A 5,905-nucleotide genomic window follows, 5' to 3' on the forward strand; every position below is an offset into this window, starting at 1 on the left:
GTTCTGGATCCTGCAGCTGGCTCCTGTTCATCTGACCTCCAGTTCTTGGGACTTGAGCTAGCAGCTTACCTGCAGTCTTAACTACTGATCTTGGGATTCATTGATCTTCACTGTTCTCTAGACTGCCAATTTTGAGTTCACCAGCCCCTGTGGCTATATGAATCAAGAAAAGCTTCCTGAGGCAGGACCAAGATGGTAGAGTAGTCAGACGCTTCAACAAAGACCTGAAAAAACAAGTGGATCGATTATATATATGACAAGCTAGGAACCCTGAGCATCAAAGGCAAGGTTAAGAAATTGGACTGAGCGACGGGGGAGGGAGAGATGGTGCAGAAGCAGCAAGGAGTTGCCAAGTCGGCAGAAGCCCCTCCGCCCCGATTCCCCGGAGTGATTGTAGCAGGGCTGGCAGTAGTGCTCAGGGACATGGCTGCTTCAGCGAAAGAAGGCAGGTGAAGCAGTGCACCCCTGATCCCCTGGCACAACCACAGTGGGGCTGGCAGTGGTGTTTAGAATGCAGCTGCTTCAGTGAAAGGCAAGCGAGGTGGTGTGACCGCAGTGGGGACTGAGCCAGCACACACAATCTACACATGCCTCCAGAATCTGAGATAAAACAGTGCTCTTGGCACAAGATAAGTGATTGTGTCTAATTTACCGTACAGATTTAATAGCTCCACTTTTTGAAAGAACTCTCTCCTATGTATCTGATCCCTCCTCTCTCTGCCCCAGCTGGCTTCATTAACAATTGATTTTCCTGGGCCTCAGATAGGTTCTGCTGCGCTCCCTGGGCCATTCTCCTGGTTTTGGAGAAGGAACAAATTAACAAATGGAGAAAAAATACTCTGCCAACTACCCTATTCTGGAAAATCAGAGCAGAAGCAGCTCCATTCCAGCCACAAGCAGTCCACAGACTTTGTCTTTCACCCCTGCATGGATCCAGGTGGCCCCATTACTGCAGATAGGATCTGGCTGTTGTATTGCAAGGACGAATCTGTTTGAGGTCTGACTGTAAATGTTTCAGCTGTGTGGTGGAGAGGCGAGTTTTTGGCATTTGATACTGTTCTTCCCCTTACACAGGGCCCTCACCTACCCAAAGCAGGGGCCTAAGGACTTGTGGCTCCACCCACATCACCTAGCCACCTGCAATGGGGGTCCAAGGATAAGTGGTTCCTACCAGTCCTTACAGTTAAAAGCATTGGGTGCCTATGGTATGGCTGCAGAGCCCACACACCAGGGTGCTATAAAGAACAGGGACTTGCCTTCCTCACTGACACTCAGGGGGAAAGTTGTCAGCCCCCTGCCTTCCCCAGAGTGTGACCCCCTGATGCTACCAGAAACCTGTGCATACACCAATCACCACTGCTCCTCTAAGATCGTAGGTGAGAGCCTACACCACAAACTTGGTGACCAACTATGGGGACACCTGAGCTGAATCTATACAAGAATAGTGACTGGACTCCTAGGCTCATATACCTGGTAACAGCTCTAGCCACCTGGTGATAGGATGTTAGTGCTTTAAAGGCTCCAATAATCAATTTAGCTCACTCTAGTAGCCTATTTGGGTGTACCAAATCAAAACAAAAACAAAGCAAGAAGCTACGACACAGTAAGCAAACATAAAATAAATTAGTGCAATGACTTATACATGACTCAGAGACAACAGTCGATGTCAAATCACACAAAGAAGCAGACCACAATTGCTTCAACAGACTCCCAAAACAAAAAATCAAGGAATCTTCCAGATGCAGATATTTTTCCGGAATTACCAAATGTAGACTAAAAAAAAAAAACAAAGCCCCATTGCAATCGAGTCAATTCTGACTCATAGCGACCCTATAAAACAGGGTAGAACTGTCCCGTAGAGTTTCCAAGGAGTGCCTGGTGGATTCAAACTGCCATCCTTTGGGTTAGCAGCCATAGCACTTAACCAGTATGCCACCAGGGTTTCCAAATGTAGAATACAAAAGATTAATATACAGAACTCTTCACGACATCAGGAAGATCAGGAAAAATGCAGAACAAGCCAAGGAGCACACAGATAAAGCAACCGAGGAAATTAAGATTATTCAAGAAGATAATGAAAAATTTAATAGGCTGTAAGAATCCTAGAGAGACTAGAAAAAAAACTTTTTTTTTTTTTTTTAGAGAGACAGCAATCAGAAATTCAGATTACCAAAATATTATTTCAGAATTAGACAACTCAGTAGAAAGTCAGTGGAGCAGAATTGAGGAAATGGAAGTCAGAAGTAGCGAGATTGAAGATAAAACACTTGGCAACAATATAGTCAAAGAAAAATCAGATAAAAGAATTAAAAAATGAAGAAACCCTAAGAATCATGTGGGACTCTATTAAGAGAAATAACCTACGAGTGACTGGAATACAAGAACAGGGAGAGATAACAGAAAATACAGAGAGAATTGTTGAAGATTGGTTGGCAGAAAACTTCGCTGATATCATGAAAGATGAGAGGATATCTATTCAAGATGCTTATCGAACACCATACAAGGTAGATCCCAAGAGAGTCACCAAGACGTATAATCAAAAGTGCCAAAACCAAAGATAAAGAGAGAATTTTAAGAGTGGCCAGGGATAAATGAAAAGTCACCTACAGAGGAGAGTCAATAAGAATAACCTTGGACTACTCAGCAGAAACTATGCAGGCAAGAAGGCAATGGAATGACATATATAAAGCACTGAAGGAGAAAAACTGCTAGCAAAGAATCATATATCCAGCAAAACCGTCTCTCAAATATGAAGGCAAAAAGAGGACACTTCCAGATAAACAGAGGTTTAGGGAATTTGCAAAAGCCAAACCAAAACTACAAAAAATACTAAAGGGAATTCTCTGGTTAGAAAATCAATAATATCAAATATCAACCCAACAATAGAACACAGGACAGAGCAAGCAGATATCAACCCAGATAGGAAAACCACAAAAATAAATCAAGATTAAAAAAAATCTGAAAACAGGGAATCAGCTATGTCATTATGTAAAATATGACAACATTAAAACAATGAAGAGGGAATAAATAGTCATAGGTCTTTCATACGGAGAAGAAATAGGTTAGTTTTAAACTTTGGAAAAAAAGGGGTAACTATTTTTTTTTTTTATTAAGATAACCTCAAAGGAGACTAACAATCCTACACATCAAAATAAAATACAAGAAAAACATAAAGACTCAGCAAAAACAAAATCAACAACAGTGAAAAAGAGGAACACACAATTTACAAAGAAAAACTACTCAGCACAAAAAACTGAGTGAAAGAAATAAACTGTCAACAACACACAAAAAAAGACATCAAAATGGCAGCACTAAACTCATACCTATCTATAATCATGCTGAATGTAAATGGACTAAATGCACCAATAATGAGACAGAGCTGTAGAATGGATTAAAAAAAACACAGTCTGTCTATATGCTGCCTACAAGAGACACATCTTAGACTTAAAGACATAAACAAACTAAAACTCAAAGGATGGAAAAAATATATCAAGCAAACAATCAAAAAAAAGCAGTAGTGGCAATATTAATTTCCAACAAAATGGGCTTTAAAGTTAAATCCATCATAAAGGATAAGCAAGGACACTATATAATGATTAAAGGAACAATATACCAGGAGGATATAACCATATTAAATATTTATGCACCCAATGACAGGGCCGCAAGATACATAAAACAAACTCTATCAGCATTGAAAAGTGAGATAGATAGATCCACAATAATAGTAGGAGACTTCAACATACCACTTTCAGTGAAGGACAGGATATCCAGAAGGAAGCTCAATAAAGACGCAGAAGATCTAAATGCCACAATCAACCAACCTGACCTCATAGACATATACAGAACACTCCACTCAACAGCAGCCAAGTATACTTTCTTTTCTAATGCACATGGAACATTATCTAGAATAGACCACATATTAGGCCATAAAGCAAGCCTTAACAGAATCCAAAATGTCGAAATACTACAAACCATCTTCTCTGACCATAAAACCATAAAAGTAGAAGTCAATAAAAGAAAAATCAGGGAAGAGAAATCAAACATTTGGAAACTAAACAACACTTTGCTCAAAAACAATTGGATTATAGAAGAAACTAAGGATGGAAAAAAGAAATTCGTAGAACCCAATGAGAATGAAAACACTTCCTATCAGAACTTTTGGGACACAGCTAAATTTCCTCTTGTTTAATTAAATAAATCTATCCTATTCTTTTATTCTAAGATTGTAAAGGTATGTTTCTCGTCTATATTTTCTTCTAGAAGTCTCAAAGTTTTGGTGGTGGCTTTTGTCTCTGTTAATTACTGCTATATTCCCAATGGGGCTGCTGAGCGGCCTAAATGGCTAATGCACTTGGCTACCAACGAAAAGATTGATAGATTTTAAAACTTTAAACCATCCCTAATTCCTGGGGTAAGCCATACTTGGTAATATTACTGTGTTTATTTGCTAATATTTTAATTAGAATTTCTGCATTCTGTAGTAGTAAATAAGATTGACCTAAAGTTTTCTTGGTGGTATCTTATACAGTCCTGGTATCAGGATTATGTTGCCTTATAGAATGATTGAGGAATTTTGCCATCACTTTCTATTCTTTGCAATTTTAATATAATATGGGAATTATCTCTTTCTTAAATATCTGTAAAATTCACATGAAAACTTTCACAGTTGTTTCATTTTTAAAGATAGATCTTTGGCATCTTGTCAGTTTTGCAATTTTTATTTGAGTTGGGTTTAGTTATTTATAGGTAATAGGATGTAATAAGATGCTAAACATTTTCCCTGTTGTCTCAGATTTTCAGCAGAGATCTAAAGACCAAGAAATATAAGTACCAGATCCTCTGTGCAGAACAGGCCAGGAGATTATGAAACCTGTTCATGACACTTAGCTAATCACTGACCTTGAGGGCTTATAAGTGGAAGTGAGGAAATTCTGCAAGAGGTCACTAGTAAGAATTTCCCTTGTGACAATTGTCAACATGCCATGTCCTTCCCAGAGAGCAGAAGGACAAGGGGGTGTTCTCCCTTCATTTTGAACCAAATTAAGAGCTTAACATGTATCCCTTGGCATTTGGATGACACAGATAAGAGGCCTGCTGGAGCAATCTGGGGTGACAGAAAAGAGAGTGCTCCACAGGAAGCAGCCTTCCATGTCCAGAACATCCTCAGAGAAAGTTTGGTCTTGAGCCGTCTTGAAAAGGACCATGCCTAAAAGGACTGCCTGGAGGACAGAGATGGCTCTGTGTAGGTTGAAACTTCAGTAAGTAGGGGCCGAGGGAGGGTTACAAATGCTACTGGTGGGTCATCATCAATAGGGGTTTGCTGATTCCCCAGTGGTAGGGAGCCTTGGTGGTGCAGTGGTTAAGCACTTGGTTGCTAACCAAGAGGTTGGTAGTTCAAACCCACCAGGCATGACAGATATGGCAATCTGTTTCTGTAAAGATTTACAGCCTTCGGAACCCTATAGGGCACTTTTACTATGTCCTATATATGACACACCATGAGTCAAAATTAACTGGATGGCAACAGGTTTGGTTCTTTTTGTTTTTTGTTTTTGGTTTAGGGGCCTCCATGACTACACAAAATACACTAGGAAAAAAAAAGAGCCAAAATGGACTAAGAAGCACAGTGGGACCAGATGCCAGTTGAGAATTGCTCCCAGACTTATAAGGTTGTATGCACAACCCATCCCATTTGACACTGGGTTGGGGACAGAGAATACAAACAGGAACCACCCATCGAGAGGAGCTGGAGTGAGAAGAAAGAAGAAATTTGACCCTATCTGCTTGTCTCAGTACAGACCACCAAGGTGAGACCCATCTCTTGGAGCGGAGAAATTTGAATTGACGAAGTAAAAGAAAATAGCTGTTGTCCGACTCAACTACAAGATATAGTTAGTAAAACAAG

General features: G+C 40.0%; 1 long non-coding RNA gene across 1 annotated transcript; it reads left to right on the top strand.

Moving 5' to 3' along the window:
* Positions 1 to 2,202: 2,202 nt before the first annotated feature.
* LOC135227609 (uncharacterized) lies at positions 2,203 to 5,604 on the top strand. The gene is made up of 2 exons (XR_010317762.1): positions 2,203 to 5,258; positions 5,562 to 5,604. It is a non-coding gene; the product is annotated as an uncharacterized LOC135227609 (long non-coding RNA).
* Positions 5,605 to 5,905: the final 301 nt, after the last annotated feature.

The sequence above is a fragment of the Loxodonta africana genome, chromosome 14, assembly GCF_030014295.1.
Source record: "Loxodonta africana isolate mLoxAfr1 chromosome 14, mLoxAfr1.hap2, whole genome shotgun sequence".
In the NCBI taxonomy this organism is placed as follows: domain Eukaryota; kingdom Metazoa; phylum Chordata; class Mammalia; order Proboscidea; family Elephantidae; genus Loxodonta; species Loxodonta africana.